This window comes from Thunnus albacares, chromosome 12 (assembly GCF_914725855.1).
Source record: "Thunnus albacares chromosome 12, fThuAlb1.1, whole genome shotgun sequence".
NCBI lineage: Eukaryota > Metazoa > Chordata > Actinopteri > Scombriformes > Scombridae > Thunnus > Thunnus albacares.
This window is the reverse complement of record NC_058117.1, coordinates 28,367,745-28,387,670: the sequence shown is the minus strand read 5'-3', so window position 1 is coordinate 28,387,670 and position 19,926 is coordinate 28,367,745. Positions and strand designations below refer to the sequence as shown.

The window sequence follows — 19,926 nt, the reverse complement described above, 5'->3', positions numbered from 1 at the left end:
AGTGTCTGATAACCAATAATGACGCACTGCCATTATTCATGGTTAAGCGTTCCGATAAGGCTACCTCTGTTTTATGGTGTGACAACGCTGTGGTTAAGGTCTGGTTAGGTTTAGGAACAAAAACCATTTTGGGTTAAAATGATCACCTGCACATCAAGGGAGAGTGTATTTTTGGAGCAATAGGCCTTTGGAGCAGCGAGTTTTTGTTTTCGGGATGGCGTTTTTTCTCCCAAATGGGAAGTTTTTCAAACAATTGGGTTTTCGGGATAATGAGCCATTGGACCAATGGCATGGCACCACCAACCCACCAACAGAAGCATCAACCAGTGGTGTAAAAAGTATTCAGATTATTTACTTAAGTAAAAGTAGCCATACCACAATATGAGGAAACTCAATTACAAGTAAAAGTCCTGCATTCAAAATCTTACTGAAGTAAAAGTACAGAAATGTTAACAGCAAAATGTACTTAAAGTATCAAAAGTAAAAGTAATTATTGTGTCGTCATTGTACAAAATGCAGGATTCATGAGACCAAGGTTCATATACTGAGTCTGGTGCAGTGGTGGAAAGTAACTAAGTACATTTACTCAAGCACTGTACTTTTTGAGGTACTTGTACTTTACTTGAGTATTTCCATGTGATACTACTTTATACTTCCACTCCACTACATTTCAGAGGGAAAAATTGTACTTTCTACTCCACTACATTTATTTGACAGCTTCAGTTACTTTTCAGATGGAGATTTGACACAATGGATAATATAACAAGCTTTTAAAATACAACACATTGTTAAAGATGAAACCAGTGGTTTCCAACCTTTTTGGCTTTTGACATCTTACAAAAAGCAGTGTGTAGTCAGGGTCACATTTCAGATGTCTATGAATTGTTAACAGCTGTAAAAGATGTAAAATTAGTTGTAAAATGTAAAAATAGTTTTGCTGCCTCAACAAATACAGATACAAATACAAATACTGGGATCTTCATACATCCCTAGTAGGTATGTCATGTGAAGTTCTTTAGTGTTCTTGCATAATTGCGATATGAAAGCAAAAATTAACCACATCAAATGCGTACAGTGTAACAAAAACATAAACCTTGGTTTGGACTTTCAAGTTTGAAAAGGCCCATAAAGTCCACAATTACAGAAAAATGAAACCTAATCTTTCAAGCTGATAAAGCAACAGTAAAGCAGCAGACGAGGTCATTAAAAGTTGAAACGAGGCCATTCTCAACGGTCAACAGCCTGCCATAGATTACTGCTGTCATTGTCATGATCTCTCATTGCAGTTTCATTGCACATTACCATATGTTTCACGCAATAATTCCATCACTCATTTCCAAATAATGATCACCGGCCTGTTGATTTGAAAGCAGATGTTTAGTTCTGTTGCTTTAGTGTGGTTTGATGAGTTGCTGCACTGAACTAAATTTAGAATTAGCCTAACAAAAGCTTTGTAGTCTGTTCTCACTGCGCAGAGAAAAAACGATATTTGACATGGCTCTGTGGTGAAATCACAAACACTCAAGTGCAACAATCAAAATAAGACAATACATAAACGAAAGCAGTATGCAAATAGTGCGTCTATGCAAATGTGTTTTACAACCGGATACCCTCCATTTGGAAAAATGTGTTCATTCAAAAGTGAATACCACATTTTAAACTTCAGATAACAATTAAGATTTTAGAGAAACTGTGTGATAAAATGTCATTATTTTTGATGACATTGGAAACTGAATAGAAGTGGATGAAAAAGGTTTCAGAGGAGTAACTGTAACATAGTTGGCCCTAACCCTAATGGGCTTCAGCTCTTTGAGGCAAATTTGTGATTTTTGGCTATGTGAATAAAATTGGCATAACTTGCCTCTAACATCTTTTCCTATGAGTCCTCCTCCTCTCAAAAATGTGTTTTCTCCTTTGTTACCTGACTGTGATGTTTTTGAGCTTCTTGTTTTCAGAATGATATATGTGCAGAGTTTGTTTTCACATTCATCTGCTAAAGGAGGAAAGTCTCACTTTAATCTCAGTTTAAGGCATGAACCTACAGTACGAGCATTATTTGCATTAGTTTGGAGCCAATGGTGGTTGATTATGCAACTTACACAAGTGTGATGTGGAAACTTGAAGCCTCCGGTGCACAAACACTGAGAATGGACTTTCCAGTGAAGTAGGGGATTCCTTGTATCCAGCAATTAAGCATTTAAAATAGAACAGAATTTTTCAATGAGAGAGAAAGAGAAGATGTAATTTTAAGGATTAAAATTAAACATTTACCATACCCAACAGTGATGTCACAGTGTACTGACACACCCTTTAGTACACTTCTGTATCACTGCGGCAAGGTAAGACGTTTACTGGAAGTCACAGGAAAAGTTAAGTTAGACTGTGTCCGACATCACTTATTTGAGTGCCAAGTGTAAAATATATGACCTATAATGCCTTCAAAAATTCCCACAATAGACCATCAGCCAGAGCTAGAATTAGCTAAAACATTGCAATGCTTTACTACTGATAGTTATGTAAATCCCAGTTACATGACACTGAATGTGTCAGTAATGGTACAAATGATGATGATTCATCTGTATTTTACATACATTACTGTATGTTAGCAAACCGTTTCTTATTTACATATCCAGCAGGCACAGAGCAACATTAGCGCTCATTTGGAGTCATGCCATTTTGTGGGTTTGGTTCGTATTTATTTTATTTTATTGTTTATTTAACAGGAACAATGCCCAATACATTTATTGCACCAGATATGGCTAAAAGCTAGAAAAGATTCAAAAGTGACATTTGATGGAGAATCATTCTTTATTTTCCAAATGCTGATTAATTTTTGAAACATTTTATATTATTAAAGCCTCAAGTATGTTCTGTGCCTTGATCATTAGGCTAAATCAAGACATGTGATCAAAGACTCCTTGTAGAGGAAGAGTGAAACAGCTGTGAGCAGGATTAATACTTGCTCTGAATATCATAGAGAGGGACAAGCCACAAACAGCGAGGAGATGTGGAGGAGAGGATGTTTGCCAAGCACTTCATTTGAAGCATGGAAGGGTTAAAATGTGCCATCGCTGTGAGAAGGGTTTGAACCCACGCAGGGAGACCACTTTCAAGTCCAACGCCTTAACAACTCTTCCATCACAGCGGCAAAGACACACTTTTAAATGTAGTTAGCATGTTTTTGGTACTTCTTGTTGCATGGAAGAACAACGATCAAGCATGGATTGATAGGGCACCATTAGGAGCTCTTTGTGGGTAAACTGGCGCAACATTGGTGTCTTACAATCACTGAGTAAAGTGGGTGTGCTTTTAATACAAGACTGTAATGCATCAAAAAAAAAACATGGAAACAAGACATGGAAGACAAATTGAAAATATTTACACCCAAGAAAACTATGTGTTTTTTTTCTTTTGTCAGGGAATGCCAGATATTTTTGGCTACGTTTCCCTGTCAGATTATGCCTGGGATGATACAACTTGCACAATGAGACCCCAATGGGATTATACTTTTGGCCATCACAATTCATCACTGGAGTCGATGTGATCTTCTTCAGGATGTCCAGATTCCACACTGTGTCCTGAAGGAAAACCCTTTTGTCTATGATGTCGTTTTATCAATCACTACCTAAAGCTCATACTGCGGAGGGGTACATCTAAATAGACAATTGTAGTTGCAAGCATATAAACGCCTTAACCTCTCAGCCATCACAGCTGCTCACAAGGAGCAAAGAGACTGGTCTGATGACAGTAGAAGAAATGTTGCCAGAACTCATCAGCTTACAAAAGCATTTTCTGATTCATCACAATCACTGATGTCTTACCTCAAGCATAGACTTTACAACACCGGCGCTGTTGTAAAGAGGTTGTTTAACTCGCTATTTGCCTTGATTTCCTCTCACTCCTCAAGTCCTCATTCATCTTCACTTGAGTCTCACCGCTCCTCTCTCACAACTGAGTGCTGTCAGCAGTTTGTTCTCTCAGCCCGCCCACACACCTACAGAGAGGTGATCAAAGCTCTAAGTATGGCATTATCAGAGCATATTTTTCAGAGATGAAAGATAAAAAGGATTAGAGGGAAGGTTTTGGGGTGTTCTTGTTTGTTGTTGTTGTTGGGCTAGGAAACTGTAGAGCACATTTTTCAGTTCCTTTGTGAGCTAAAAAGCAGCTGATTGATTCAACTTTTTACTTCAGTGCATCTTCTTGTGACTAGGAATTAGGTCATGTATTTGCTCAGCTCCACCACACATTGTTTTCCTTAAATTCCTTGGATGAACATCAACAGGATTTTAAGGAGGATAATTTGAGAGATCAATCCATCAATCAAAGTTAATCACAGTGTATGACAATCATGTTCTCTAAGATAGAATGTGCAACCAAAGCTAATCTCAAAAGAGTGCTCCACCGATTTATCATTGCACTCCCATAACATCAGACTCACAATGGCCAAAAAAGGATCAAAATTGATATAGCAGAGCGAGACATATCTATACATTCAGCTATAAAGAGCAGGTTACAGAGGTCTGTTAACTATGGAGCCCCCCAAGGGTCACGGTGAGTTTTTAAAAATTTTTTAAAAATTACCTCGCAATACTTTTCATCCTCCATTCCTTCTAAACTATATATCTATTTCTGCTCAGCTGCTCCCAGTTCAATGCCCCAGTAAGGATCAGCTCATTGAATTTTACTTTGAACTGAATGTTGATTATGCTTATATGGTACTACTGCTCAATAGGCATGGTTATGTAATTAGTGAAACTAAATTTAAACAAATTCTTAGATTAAGGGGTCTCTCCAGAAGAAAGTAGTAAGGTAACCTGCAGGATGCTGTCAGTTTAATTCATGACCAGTTACCGTACTAAGGACAACTGTATGGATACAGATGGATGCATTCTAAATGTAGAGTATGGCCCATGAGTAAAAAAAGAGGATGTCCGCTTCATTATGAAGGAGCTGGATCCCAAGGCAAAACAACACAAAAGGCAAAAAAAAAAAAATTCACGCTTTAAACCTTGGGGGGCTCTGTAGGTAACCTCACTTTTTTCCACCAATTTTTTTGATTTTCCAACTTATACTCTTCAGCCCAAAACAATAAGATTTATACAACTTTTTAAATATGATAATTGTTGCATCATGAACCTCAACACACAACAAATCAATGTGAGATTTTTTATTTTGTCAGGGAATGCCAGACATTTTTGGCCATATTCACCTTTAAAACTATTCCTTGTTAAATGGGATGATAGACACACTTCGATTTAAAGAGACAAATGTCGTTACAAGTGTGTAAGGTGGACATTGCTGTTAGTAGGGTTTGAACCTGCATAGGGAGCCCCCGTGGGATTTTGAATCCCACGCCTTAACCACTCAGCAATCATAGCTGCAAAGACATACTTTTTGACGTGAAGGTAATATGTTTTCATAACTTCTTGTTTCATGTAAAAAACTATGATCAAGCACGGATTGATCCAGCTCCACCAAAGGCTCTGGCCCAATCGCTGCGTGAAATGGATGTGTCTGTAAAACAAGACTGTGTTACAAAAATTGGGTATAAACAAGACATAGAAGACAAATTCAGTTTAAAGAGTTTAAATATCAACATCCAAGAGAGTTATGTGTTTTTTCTCATTTTTTTGGTAATGTTAGCTTGTCAGACTATTCCTATGATGATACAACTTGTACAGGAGAACCCAGTGTGATCATACCTTTAGCCATCACAACTCAGCATTGAAGTTGATGTTATGTTAGTCCGCATGTCCAGACTCCACACCATGTCCCAAAGGGAAGGTAGTTTTGTGCATGAGATCCTTTTATCAGTCACCACCTGACCCATAACATTGATGGTGTCTGTAGGTATTTTCAGCACTATCAAGAGCACATGTTGTGGAAGACTTGCAATCAACAGGTTGATAATTTGGCAACTAGGCCTCTTGTGGGAAACTAGCAATTCACTGCTGTTTTCTGTGGCTATTTTCAGCACTATCAAGAGTAGGTATTATGGGTTGCTGTCACTGTGAGCAGGGTTTGAACTTGTGTGGGGAGCCCCCATTGGATTTCAAGTCCAACACCTTAACCACTCGGCTATCACAGCAGTCTTACAAGTAATGCATACTTTCTGAAATGAAGTTCATATGTTTGGGGTCTTGAACATTGAACAGGAACGCACAGATTGCAACTAGAAACTCGTTGTGGGAATCAGGTACAACATTGATGGTGTCTATAGGTATTTTCAGCACTATCAAGAGTATGTCTTGTGGACTTATAGTATACCATCGCTGTGAGCAGGGTTTGAACCTGCGCGGGGAGCCCCCATTGGATTTCAAGTCCAACGCCTTAACCACTCAGCCATCACAGCTGTGTTAGAAATTAAGTATACTTTTTGAAGTAAAGTTGTTATATTTGGGGTCTTAAATGTTGCACGTAAAGAGGCAGATTGCTAATATTCTCTTGGTAACTAGGCTTCTTGTGTGAAACTGGCACCTCAATGGTGATTTCTGTAGCTATTTTCAGCACTATCAAGTGCGCATATGGTGAAAGACTTAAAGTATGCCAAGGCTGTGAGGAGGGTTTGGACCTGCGCAGGGAATTCCCATTAGATTTCGAGTTCAACACCTTGAACACTAAGCCATCAAAGCTTTCTCATGCTTGATGCATTATTTTTGAAATTAAGTTGTTGTCTTTGGGGTCTTGAACATTGCACAGGAAAGACAGACACAAATTGCAACTATATCCTTCATACCAAAACTCATCTGGCACGACACTTACTATCAAGAGTACGCATTGCAGAAGACCTATCATACACCATCGCTGTGAGCAGTGTTTGAACCTGCATGGGGAGCCCCCATTGGAGTTCAAGTCCAACGCCTTAACCACTCGGCCATGACAGCTGTCTTACAAGTGATGCATACTTTTTTAAATAGAAGTTGGTTTGTTGGGGTCTTAAATATTGCACAGGAAAGCACAGATTGCAACTCTACCCTTCGTACTGAAGCTCATTGTGGAAATCTGGCACAAGGCTAAGTATTATGGAAGACTTGCAATTGCTGTGAGCGGGGTGTGCACCGGGAGCCTCCATTGGATTTCAAGTCCACTGCCTTAAAAGCTGTCTCAAAATTGATGCATGGTCTTTCAAAGGAAGGCGGTATGCTTGGCGTCTTAAACGTTGCGCAGAAATACCCTGATCGAGCATAGATCGCTGCTATACCCTTCGCACCGAAGCTTGTTGTAGGAATTTGGCACAACATTGATGGTGTCTATAGGTATTTTCAGCACTATCAAGAGTACATATTGTGGAAAACTTAAAGTGCACCATCGCTGTGAGCAGGGTTTGAACCTGCGCGGGGAGCCCCCATTGGATTTCAAGTCCAACGCCTTAACCACTCGGCCATCACAGCTGTCTCAGAAGTGATGCGTACTTTTTAAAATGAAGTTGGTATATTTGAGGTCATAAATTTTGCACATAAAGGGACAGATTGCTAACATTGCCTTGGTAACTAGGCTTCTTGTGTGAAATTGGCACCCCATTTTGAACAGGGTTTGAACCTGCGCAGGGAGCCCCCCATTGGATTTCAAGTTTTGTTTGGGGTCTTAAATGTTGCACAGCAAAGCACAGATTGCAATTATACCCTTCGTACTGAAGCTCGTTGTGGAAATCTGGCACAACATTGATGGTGTCTGTAGGAATTTTCAGCGCTATCAAGGCTAAGTATTGAGGAAGACTCGCAATTGCAGTGAGCAGGGTTTGAATTTGCATTGGGAGCCTGCATTGGTTTTCAAGTCCACTGCCTTAACAACTGTCGGATGCATGGTCTCTCAAAGGAAGTTGGTATGTTTGGCATCTTAAATGTTACACCGAAATACCCTGATCAAGCATAGATCATTGCTATAGCCTTCACACCCAAACTTGTTATGAGAATCTCGCACAGCATTGATGGTATCTATAGGTATTTTCAGCACTATCAAGAGTATGTATTGTGGAAGACTTGAAGTACACCATCGCTGTGAGCAGGGTTTGAACCTGCGCGGGGAGCCCCCATTGGATTTCAAGTCCAACGCCTTAACCACTCGGCCATCACAGCTGTCTTACAGGTGATGCATACTTCTTTAAATAAAGTTGGTATGTTTGGGGTCTTAAATGTGGCACATAAAGGGACAGATTGCTAATATAGCCTTGGTAACTAGGCTTCATGTGTGAAACTGGCACCTCATGCCATCGCTGTGAGCAGAGTTTGAACCTGCGAGGGGAGCTCCCATTAGATTTCAAATTCAACGCCTTGCACACTCAGCCATCACAGCTTGCTCATATCTGATGCATTCTTTTTGAAATGAAGTTGTTGTCTTTGAGGTCTTGAACGTTGCACAGGAAAGCACAGGTTGCAACTATATGCTTCATACCGAAATTCATTGTGGGAATTTGGCACAACACTGATGGTGTCTGCAGGAATTTTCAGTGCTATAAAGGCTAAGTATTGTGAAAGACTTGCAATTGGAGTGAGCAGGGTTTGGACCTGCGCTGGGAGCTTCCATTGGATTTCAAGTCCACTGCCTTAAAAGCTGTCTTACAACTGATGCATGGTCTTTCAAAGGAAGTTGGTATGTTTGGAGTCTACAGGTATTTTCAGCACTATCAAGAGTTGTGGAACACTTAAAGTGCACCATCGCTGTGAGCAGGGTTTGAACATGTGCGGGGAGCCCCCATTGGAGTTCAAGTCCAATGCCTTAACCACTCAGCCATCACAGCTGTCTTTTAGCTGATGCTTTCTTTTAAATGAAGTTGGTATGTTTGGGGTCTTAAACATTGTACAGATTAGCACAAATTGCAATTATACCGGAGCTCATTGTGGAAATCTGGCACAACATTGGTGGTGTCTGCAGGAATTTTCAGTGCTATAAAGGCTAAGTATTGTGAAAGACTTGCAATTGGAGTGAGCAGGGTTTGAACCTGCGCTGGGAGCTTCCATTGGATTTCAAGTCCACTGCCTTAAAAGCTGTCTTACAACTGATGCATGGTCTTTCAAAGGAAGTTGGTATGTTTGGAGTCTACAGGTATTTTTAGCACTGTCGAGTGCGCATATGGTGAAAGACTTAAAGTATGCCATCACTGTGAGCAGGGTTTGGACCTGCGAAGGGAGCCTCCATTGGATTTTGAGTTCAACACCTTGAACACTCAGCCATCACTGCTGGCTTATACCTGATGCATGCTTTTTGAAATGAAATTGGTATGTTTGGGCTCTTCAACTTCGCAGGAAATTACAGATTGCAACTATGTCCTTCGTACCGAAACTCGTGGTGGGAATCTGACATAACATTGCTGGTGTCTATAGGTATTTTCAGCGCTATCGAGAGTGCGTATTGTGGGGGACTTAAAGCATGCCATCGCTGTGAGCAGGGTTCGAACCTGCGCGGGGAGCCCCCATTGGATTTCGAGTCCAACGCCTTAACCACTCGGCCATCACAGCTGTCTCAAACGTGATGCTTTTTTTTAATGAAGTTGGTATGTTTGGGGTCTTAAATGTTGCACAGATAAGCACAAATTGCAATTATACCCTTCGTACTGAAGCTTGTTGTGGAAATCTGGCACAACATTGATGGTGTCTGCAGGAATTTTCAGCACTACCAAGCCTAAGTATTGAGGAAGACTTGCAATTGCAGTGAACAGGGTTTGAACTTGCACGGGGAGGCCCCATTGGATTTCAAACCAACTGCTGTAACAACTGTCTTACAACGGATGCATGGTCTCTCAAAGGAAGTTGGTGTGTTTGGCGTAAAAGTTACACAGAAATACCCTGATCAAGCATAAATCCTTGCTATAGCCTTCGCACCCAAGCTTGTTGTGGGAATCTGGCACAACATTGATGGTGTCTATAGATATTTTCAGCACTACCAAGAACATGTATTGTGGAAGACTCAAAGTGCGCAATCGCTGTGAGCAGGGTTTGAACCTGCGCGGGGAGACCCCATTGGATTTCAAGTCCAACACCTTAACCACTCGGCCATCACAGCTGTCTTAGACTGTGTTCAGACCAAAGCAGGTGGTGCGGCGAAAACGCCAGTTCTCCCATTCATTTGAATGGGGGTAGTGTGTTTCCTGTGCAGGTGTTTTGGCCACTGCAGTGCTGCACCGGACCGCAGCCAGAAAGTTGAGCCAGAGTCAACTTTTGGAGGAACGCAACCCAACATCACTGCAGCTGAAGGCTGTGGTGGCCAATCACAGCCGGAGATCAGACTGCTCAGAGCTGTAAACTCTGCCATGAGGGAAGACAAAGACGTTAAGGGAGGACATTTCTCTTTGTTTCATAACGTTAAAACTACTGACTGAATCATATAAATGAAACCTTATTTTCTGATTGTTTCACGGCGGTTACGTTCTAGAGCACAAATGAACACACCCATGTCGCTAGACATCGCACTGCCTGATTTGGTTTGAATACGGCTTTACACCTGATGCGTACTTTTTGAAACGCAGTCAGTATGTTTAGGGTCTTAGACATCGCACAGGGAAACACAGATTGCATCTCTACCTTTCATACCGAAGCTCATTGTGGAAATCTGGCACAAGGCTAAGTATTATGGAAGACTCACAATTACTGTGAGCAGGGTTTGAACCTGCATGCAGAACCCCTGTTGGATTTCAAGCCCAACACCTTAACCACTCCGCCATCACAGCCTTTTTAAATGAAGTTGGTATATTTGGGGTATTAAATGTCACACATAAAGGGACAGATTGCTAACATAGGCTCAGTCATAGGCTTCTTGTGTGAAACTGGCACCATTTCGGGCACAGTGATTTCTGTAGTTATTTTCAGCACTATCAAGAGTAGGTACTATGGGAATCTTAAACTATGCTGTCGCTGTGAGCAGGGTTTGAACCTGCGCGGGGAGACCCCATTGGATTTCGAGTCCAACGCCTTAACCACTCGGCCATCACAGCTGTTTTACAACTAATGCATCCTTTTTGAAATGAAGTATGTATGTTTGAGGTCTTAAATGTTGCACACGAAAGTAAAGAATGCAACTTTACACTTCTTACCTAAACTCGTTGTGGAAATCTGACACAAGTTTGATGATGTCTGTAGGAATTTTCAGTGCTATAAAGGCTAAGTATTGTGAAAGACTTGCAATTGGAGTGAGCAGGGTTTGAACCTGTACTGGGAGCCTCCATTGGATTTCAAGTCCACTGCCTTAAAAGCTGTCTTACAACGGATGCATGGTCTTTCAAAGGAAGTTAGCATGTTTGGAGTCTTAAACATTACACAGAAACACCATGATCAAGCATAGATGACTGCTATACCCTTCACACCAAAGCTCATTGTGGGAATCTGGCATGACATGGATGGTGTCCATTGGTTTTTTCCACTATCAAGAGTACATATTGTGGAAGACTTAACGTATACCATCGCTGTGAGCAGGGTTTGAACCTGCGCGGGGAGCCCCCATTGGATTTCAAGACCAACGCCTTAACCACTCGGCCATCACAGCTGTCTTATGAGTGATGCATGCTTTTATAAATGAAGTTGGTATATTTGGGGTTTTAAATTTTGCTTGTAAAGGGACAGGTTGCTAATATACCCTTGGTACCTAGACTTCTTGTGGGAAACTTGCACTTCGTTGGTGTTTTCTGTAGTTATTTTCAGCATTATCAAGAGTAGGTTTTATGAGAAACTAAAACTATGCAGACACTGTGAGCAGGGTTTGAAACTGCCCTTGGGAGTCTCCATTGGATTTCAAGTCCAACACTTTAACCTCTCGGCCATCACAGCTGTCTTACAAGTGATGCATACTTTTTACATGACGTTGGTATATTTGGGGTCTTAAATGTTGCAAGACTTCTTGTGGGAAACTGTCACTTCCTCAGTGTTTTCTGTAGCTATTTTTAGTGCTATCAATAGCACATACGGTGAAAGACTTAACGTATACCATCGCTGTGAGCAGGGTTTGAACCTGCGCGGGGAGCCCCCATTGGATTTCAAGTCCAACGCCATCACAGCTGTCTTACAAGTGACGCATACTTTTTTTAATGAAGTTGGTATATTTTTAGGGTTTTAAACATTGCATGTAAATGGACAGGTTCCTATTACCTCGGTACATAGACTTCTTGTGGGAAACTGTCACTTCCTCAGTGTTTTCTGTAGCTATTTTTAGTGCTATCAATAGCACATACGGTGAAAGACTTAACGTATACCATCGCTGTGAGCAGGGTTTGAACCTGCGCGGGGAGCCCCCATTGGATTTCAAGTCCAACGCCTTAACCACTCGGCCATCACAGCTGTCTTATGAGCAATGCATACTTTTTTAAATGAAGTTGGTATATTTTTAGGTTTTTAAATGTTGCATGTAAACAGACAGGTTCCTAATATAGCCTTGGTACATAGACTTCTTGTGTGAAACTTGCACCTCATTGGTGTTTTCAGTAGCTATTTTCAGCACGATTAAGAGCACATATGGTGAAAGACTTAACGTATGTTATCGCTGTGAGCAGGGTTTGAAACTGTGTGGGGAGCACCCATTGGATTTCAAGTTCAACACCTTTACCACTCATCCACTATAGCTGTTTTTCACAGCTTGGTATGTTTGGCATCTTAAATGTTGCACAGAAAAACCATGATCAAGCATAGATCACAGCTATACCCCTGGTACTGAGAAGCCTTGTGGGATGTTTTCTGTAGCTGTTTTCTGCACTATCGAGAGAAGATATTGTAGAAGACTTAACATATGCCATCGCTGTGAGCACGATAGCAACTAATTGTTGCATAGAAAAATAATGATCGTGTATGGATTTATGCAGCTGTTTTGTAACTTTTGCATTTTTTTAAAAAAATATTAAACCTAAGTTTGTATGTTAGTATCTTTATTATTGCACAGGAAACAATGATCAAGGAAACCTGCATAACACTTGTGTCTTCTGTGATGAAAAAAACTCACCTCCTGAAAGAGTTTATACCTGTTCCACGGATGGCTAGCCATCATAGAGAAGGACAGGACATGATGAATCGTACAAATGGGGATATCGGCTCTCCTTGAAGGCATTAATGGTTGTTCACATGAACAGAGATGGAGGTAGTTGAATGGAGAATGAAAAAGGGCTTGCGAGCTTGAGAGAGCCTGCCTTCTTCACACACCTGGCCCAGTGCCACTTGAAGTGAGTGTGCTTGTTTGATTGATGGTTTTACAAAGTAAAAAAGCTGTCAGCTATCAGGCCTCCCGGTTCCAATGTAGGAAAGATATGTTGGCAGGAGATTTTAGACACTGAATGACACTGTCTGTTCTGTGAATGTAGATATTATTTATAATACAATATAAATTCTGCAGAAAGTCCACCTGAGGTCCATTGTGATGAATTGTGGATTTGGACAGCCCTCAGGACTTGCAGATTTCCCAAGCACCTGTCAAGTCTGCAAATCTCCAAGCTCAGTGTAGTTTATCCTCTGTTTTGTATTGTCTAAACTAGTTACAAATGTTGACATGCTTTTGTAGAAGAAACTCCTCCACCTAGAGTTTTAGAATGGCTCCATTGTCTTATTATATCACACTGATTTAAAGACGTGCAAAATTATGTGTTACCTCCACTCTGCTGAAAAATTTTCATCTCAGACGGAGACAATTTGCAATTTACATTTGAGTAGAGTTACTTAAAGATAAAACTTTCTTGATTTTAAAGCAACACGACTTTGCTATAAAAGAAAGCCTTTGGTTTCATGCTCATATTTAACACCAGAATGATGTAATAAGTAAGAAAGGAGCAGGAAATCAGATAAGAAAATAATAAACCAAACATCTACTATTAAATCTCATTACTAATACTGAGGCGGTCGATAGAGAAATTATTCTAAAAAGTTTCTACATTTCTTTGCCCTTGAGGAAAGACAGTCTGCATTAAAAGTAAATGAAACCACTTGCCATTAATTACGCTTAGCAAATGAGATTATCCACAGCTGTCAGACCACACACACACACCGGACAGCGAGCGTGCGCTTCTCGTTTCCCCCCTGCCATGCCTAATTTCATTATTCTATTAAATAAGGTTCATTAACAGTGGCTGGATGGGAAAACTTTGCTTCTAAGGTTTGATAAACACAAGTACTGTGGAATATGAAGCAATGTGAGCTTTTTGTTCTCATTTCTGCTCGGCTCTTTTATCTCTAATCTCTCCTGATTCTGCTATCAAACTCAATGATGCCTTTACAAGATGTTCAACAAGAGGTGAAAGGCAAAAGAATAAACTAAGAAATGCAGGGTGAAGCTGGAAGAGAGTGAGCATGTTAAATGTGTACTCTCTGATGTATAAGATGCTTCTTATATAGGAGTTTGTAAGATGTTAGACTTGAAATCAATTGCTGAAAATTACAGCATCTGAAAATGCCAAGGTTTCCCACAAGTATCCCTCAATGGTACTTAACTTAATTCATGCTATAGTATTGTTTTCCCAGGCAACAATAAATACCGAAAACATTCTTACATTCATCAGCTGTGAGTGGCTAAGGCGTTGGGCTCCTCATGCAAGCTGCATCATCTCATTTGACCAGGAAACATGAACATTGCCAAAAATGTCTGGCGCATTCCCCAAACATCTCACATTGCTTCCTGGGGCGTTGAAAGTTAATCTCAGTTTGTCTTCCCTGTCTTGTTTTATATCCTTTATATATACACACACATATATATATATATATATGTATTACAATCACATCCACTTTACATAGCAATTGACCAGGTGGGCGGAGGTGGGACAGCAGTCTGGGGGTTTTTTTTACCACAGAGGACACCAGAGTTTGTGCAGGTTTCCCACAAAGAGCCTTTAATTGTGCCTTGATCAATCCATTGTTGTTTTTCCATGCAACAATAAGTACTAAAAACTACTAACTTCATGTCAAAAACTACTAATTTGATATCTTTGCAGTAGTGGTGTGCCCCAATACAAATACATTATTCGGCAAAGCACAAATAGTGGGTTTATACGAATATCTTTAAAATTATTTGTTGGGGGTGTTCCCCAGAGATAAAGCTGGGCTACTGACACATGCAAAGTGCTTCCAAAGGACTCTCCATAACCTGCTGTTCCCCTTCTCCTTTCCACAAAGTTAGGTTGTAAAAAAATAGGCCATAAATGAAAAATGCGAAGCAATAATTGCCTTTGAAGTTCCTCCCTACATGTTACATGGTGTGCTGTCTCTATGTTATGGGTGTATAAATAGGTAGAGGTCTGTCTGCAATGAGGTGTTAAGTTATTTTTTAGCTCAGTAGTCAGCGCAGTCGTCTATGATCTGGGAGACTCTAGTTCAAGACCCGGTGTGGGGACCTCCTTTGTAAGGTAATTTATTCATGAACACTTATTGTAACACATAATTTTCTAAAATTAAAAGTGTAATAAAAACAAAAACAGGACTTATAAGCTTATTTCCACTTTTATTCGAATACAAATACAGATACAAATAATTTTTGCTGCCTCAACAAATACAGATACAAATACAAATACCGGGCCCTCTGCACATCCATACTTTGCAGCTGTGATGGTGTAGTGGTTAAGGAGGTTTGACTCAAAATCCAATGGGGTTTCCTTGTGCAGGTTCAAACCTTGTTCACAGTGTTAAAATGAGAAAACATGTTAATAGTTCTATTGTTTATTCCTTGTTATGTTCCCCAGTTTGCTGACCAGACATTCAGAGCAGGTCTTAACTCCTTGTCTTTTAGTAGAAGTTGGTCTACACTTCATACAACTTCATTCATTGGAAGCATACTGAACTCTTGACTGTGCTGGAAATAGCCACAGCAAAAAACAATGTTGTGCCGATTTTTGTAACAAGGATATTGGAGCAATCTATGCTTGATCATTATTTTTCTGTGCAACAATCAAGATCCAAAACATATTAATTTCTTCTTAAAATAAAAAAAAACAGACAGCTGTGATGGCCGAGTGGTTAAGGCGTTGGACTTGAAATCCAATGGGGGTTCCCCGCGCAGGTTCAAACCCTGCTCACAGCGATGTCTGACTTTAATGCTTATCTTGTAAGTGTACAGATAAACCTTTCCACAACAAAGCAGCAGTCTTGCTTGTCAGTGGGAGAATATATATCATATATTAAGCTCCATCAGACTGAAATGATTTGCCAAACTCAGTCAGATCCATTTCTTTTTTCATTACTTCAAGACTTCTTTGCTTGTTTACCTTAAATGTATTTGATCTTGTTATTGACTGTATCTACTTTCATCTTTTATTATTACAATTTTTTTCTCTCTCTTTTTCATCTCCATTTTATCCTTTTAATTTATAGGTAGACTCAATAATTTTGACCATTTTGTTCAGTCTGCTGTAAAACAGATGTAGAGGTTTGGGATTTGGTTTGTTTGTGTATGTGTGTGTGTGTGTGTGTGTGTGTGTGTGTGTGTGTTTGACTGGTTGTTTTATGTTGTTTGCTTAATTATTTTCATCATTATTAGTTTTGTTTGTTTGTTGGGCTCTACTTATCTTTCCTTTGCATGTGAAAGGCTCATTTGTAGCTATTTTACATGCAGCTTGAGATGACGGGAAGAGGCAGAGTTAAGTGGCCTTTCAACACATTTCTTTTCTTACAAATGTGGTCACACTGTATAGATGTCATTTACACTCCGCCGAGATTCAATCATAATATGAGCCAGACCACTTGCTTTGAATGTCGCCATTTAAAATCAAGAGAGTGAAGAAAAGTCACGAATGAGGAGAATTCCAATAAATGTATGTAGCACAAACCCATTTCTCAGATTTGGTTTGTTTTGGTTTTATTCTGTCATAAAACAATCTACACATAAGACACTTTTCCACATATCCACCAGGAAAACTGACAAACAAAAGCACACAGATTCAAAAAATGTGCACATGCAGAAACACAAAACAAACATTGTGCATGTTAAATAAAGTGTAATGCATAAAATATGCTTGTGATGAAGATGACAGGTAGATTAAGCAAACAATTTGTCATGTTGCAACCTGGTTAACCTCTACTTAAATCAAGTGCAAATCCTAATAGTGCAATTCACAAATGGGTTAATTAAATACTACGTGAGCGAGAGAGAGAGAGTGTTTAAAGGTGTGAGGGGAAATCGAGCGAGAGATGAATGGAAAAAGTGAAAAAGACAGAAAGTGTGGGAAGGCGCGAGGGCTTAGCCGATGTAACCCAAAGACAAACACAGTTATTATCTTTTTGGTCCTAAAATAAATGGCCCCATTAGCTGTGATGATGCAGGTCATTAAAACACCTCCAACCTCCACCTGCCGCTGCCTTCAGAAGCTCCAGACTCACATCATTACATTCACATCCCATCTCACAGCTCTCGCTCATATCAACCCACCACTTAATGGCATCACACGCCTAATATAACTGCAAGGTGCAAGGTTAATGCAGAATAGTTTAGTCTGCACTCTTCATTATTCTAATGACTTGCAGTTTGCATTGCAGTGCCCTCCACAATCACCAGTTATCAGGAGCAAAAATGGACAAAACAGACAGTAAAATTACAAATCCAGGAAGTCGGAAAATCAAGAAAAACATGTTTATTTTATCTTTTAGTGATTGTTTCAGAAGTAAAACAACTTACCTATATGTTTGTTTGTTTGTTTTAAAAAAAATATCACAGTTTTACAGCAATTTTTGGTGAGATTCATTAGAATCTAGATGAGTAGAGCAATATCAGCTCAACACAGTTTTTTTCTCACATCTAATTTTAGATATGATTTATGTATTTAAAGCTTGATTCTGCTTGAAATCCTGGTAATATTAGTTCCCTTTGAGGTTAACTAGAGGTAAAATAAAAAATGCATTATTTTCTGATCTCACAATGCTTCATAATGCTTCTATATTTGGGAAAACAATTGCAACTACTGTTGCAACTACTGGAGCACACAGAAAATTATGGCTTTAAAAATGAATAATAGAAAGTGTCTTTATACGGCTCATTACTTTAATGTTGATTTGTAATATGTTTTACTTGCAGCAGGCAAGCATTCATATTTTATAAACAGTAGATATTAAATATAATTGCCTCTGCGGTTCATATTTCTCTGTTTTTATCTCTGTATATGGAGTGTATTCTGCCCCACATGCAGCACCAGATAAATGGCGGCAGGGCACCAGATATATCCAAACAGGGACAAATGGGGTCACCAGTTTGGTTCAGGGGCCAACAGGGATCAGCAGGTGATCAATTACAGTGTTGGAGCTCAGGGAACTCCTCATAGCACTTTTCAGACAAAACAGCAGCAGATTCAGAAAAGTCATGCAAGGTGAGCGAGGACATTGGTATGATGAAACCCACCAAATCTGGAGAAACATGGTGATGAAGCACCTTGAAACAATAGTTTGACATTTATTGTTACAAGGATGAAATACTACTACTCAGCTGAATGTTTACTTGCTGTGGAGACGGAGAGCTCTGCCCCTTAAAAAAACAAAAAACAGAAAAACATGCTGTCTGTACATTGACGGAAAAAAGTGTTCATGTACAAACTTTGGGAAAATTATTGCAAATTTAAAAGTTGCAAATATGAAGATGGTGTTTTTGGTTGTTCATTATGGGGATGCAGTTATCAAATGTAGGGCTGCAACAAATCATTATCAGTTGTTTGGTCCATAAAAAGTCAGAAAATGGTGAAAAATGTTGATCACTGTTTCCTGAAGCCCAGGATGACGTCTTCAAATGTCTTGTTTTGTCCTGAACAACAGTCCACAACCCAAAGTTATTAGTTTACCGTCACAGAAGACTAAATAAACCTGAATATGTTCATAACTGAGAAGCTGGTTCTTGAAAAATGACTCAAAACTATTAATCGATTACCAAAATAGTTGGCGATGAATACTTTGTCAATCAACTAATTGTTGCAGCTCCACAACAAAATGATTATTTTCATTATCGATTAAACTGTTGATTATTTTATGGTCGTTTGGTTTATAAAATGGCAGAAAATGGTGGAATATGTTGATCAGTGTTTCCTAAAGACCAAGATGCAACTTAAAATTAATTATTTTGTCAAAAGTTTTGATGGTACCCAGAGGATGAATCCTAATGATGTACTATCTTTATCTTTATTATTTACTTAATAGGAACAATGACCAACCAACAGTTCACAACCCAAAGATATTCAGTTTACTATCAGAGAGGACGACAGAAACCAGAAAATATTCACATTTAAAAGCTGACCCCAGAGAATTTTTGGCATTTTTTGATCATCAAAATAGTTTATGATTAATATTTTGTCAATCAGCTAATTGTTGCAGCTCAACAACAAATGATTATTTTCATTATCGTTTAATCTGTTGATTATTTACTAGATTAATTGATTAGTCATTTGGTCTAGAAAATGGTAGAAAATTTCCTAAAGCCCAAGATGCAACTTAAAATACCTTGTTTTGTCAAAATGTTTCATGATCCCCAGAAGATGAATCCTAACAATGTATTATCTTTATTGTTTATTTAACCAGTGGTCCACAACCCAAAGATATACAGTTTACTATTGTAGAGGACAAAAGACACCAGAAAATATTCACATTTAAGAGGCTAGAACCAGATAATTTTTAGCATTTTTGTTCTTAAAAATGACTTAAAACGATTAATCGATCATCAAAATTGTTGCAGATTAATTTTCTGTCAATAGACTAATCAGTTAATCGATCAATTGTTGCAGCTCTAATAAACTGAAAGCGACAAAATGTTATTATTGTCCAAGAATAAAAAAGGGTGATGTTTTCTTATAAAACAGCACACTTTCATGAACCTTCAAACCATTTGCCAAATCCGTTGAAATCTGATGAAAAACGATTGTGCCTGATTCAAAAGCTGTGTGACTGGGTTAATAAGACAAAGCCGGTCATTCAGTTTAAGCCCCTGGATTCTTCCTGTCTGAAAACCTCAGTCCTTATCACAGACACCTTTCAATTACCCCGGGTTGCTCTAAGCCGCCTTTCT

At 39.3% G+C, this 19,926-nt stretch overlaps 13 non-coding genes across 13 annotated transcripts; 1 reads left to right on the top strand and 12 right to left on the bottom strand.

Annotated features, from left to right (window-relative positions):
* Positions 1 to 6,006: 6,006 nt before the first annotated feature.
* On the bottom strand, positions 6,007 to 6,088 carry trnas-uga. Its single transcript has one exon. It is a non-coding gene; the product is annotated as a tRNA-Ser (tRNA).
* Positions 6,089 to 6,270: 182 nt separating this feature from the next.
* trnas-uga lies at positions 6,271 to 6,352 on the bottom strand. Its single transcript has one exon. It is a non-coding gene; the product is annotated as a tRNA-Ser (tRNA).
* Positions 6,353 to 6,802: 450 nt separating this feature from the next.
* Positions 6,803 to 6,884, bottom strand: trnas-uga. Its single transcript has one exon. It is a non-coding gene; the product is annotated as a tRNA-Ser (tRNA).
* A 425-nt stretch (positions 6,885 to 7,309) lies between these two features.
* On the bottom strand, positions 7,310 to 7,391 carry trnas-uga. The gene has a single exon. It is a non-coding gene; the product is annotated as a tRNA-Ser (tRNA).
* A 602-nt stretch (positions 7,392 to 7,993) lies between these two features.
* Positions 7,994 to 8,075, bottom strand: trnas-uga. The gene has a single exon. It is a non-coding gene; the product is annotated as a tRNA-Ser (tRNA).
* A 580-nt stretch (positions 8,076 to 8,655) lies between these two features.
* Positions 8,656 to 8,737, bottom strand: trnas-uga. Its single transcript has one exon. It is a non-coding gene; the product is annotated as a tRNA-Ser (tRNA).
* A 636-nt stretch (positions 8,738 to 9,373) lies between these two features.
* Positions 9,374 to 9,455, bottom strand: trnas-cga. The gene has a single exon. It is a non-coding gene; the product is annotated as a tRNA-Ser (tRNA).
* A 462-nt stretch (positions 9,456 to 9,917) lies between these two features.
* Positions 9,918 to 9,999, bottom strand: trnas-uga. The gene has a single exon. It is a non-coding gene; the product is annotated as a tRNA-Ser (tRNA).
* Positions 10,000 to 10,581: 582 nt separating this feature from the next.
* trnas-uga lies at positions 10,582 to 10,663 on the bottom strand. Its single transcript has one exon. It is a non-coding gene; the product is annotated as a tRNA-Ser (tRNA).
* Positions 10,664 to 10,845: 182 nt separating this feature from the next.
* Positions 10,846 to 10,927, bottom strand: trnas-cga. Its single transcript has one exon. It is a non-coding gene; the product is annotated as a tRNA-Ser (tRNA).
* Positions 10,928 to 11,393: 466 nt separating this feature from the next.
* trnas-uga lies at positions 11,394 to 11,475 on the bottom strand. The gene has a single exon. It is a non-coding gene; the product is annotated as a tRNA-Ser (tRNA).
* Positions 11,476 to 12,181: 706 nt separating this feature from the next.
* Positions 12,182 to 12,263, bottom strand: trnas-uga. The gene has a single exon. It is a non-coding gene; the product is annotated as a tRNA-Ser (tRNA).
* A 3,627-nt stretch (positions 12,264 to 15,890) lies between these two features.
* On the top strand, positions 15,891 to 15,972 carry trnas-uga. Its single transcript has one exon. It is a non-coding gene; the product is annotated as a tRNA-Ser (tRNA).
* The last annotated feature ends 3,954 nt before the right edge of the window (positions 15,973 to 19,926 follow it).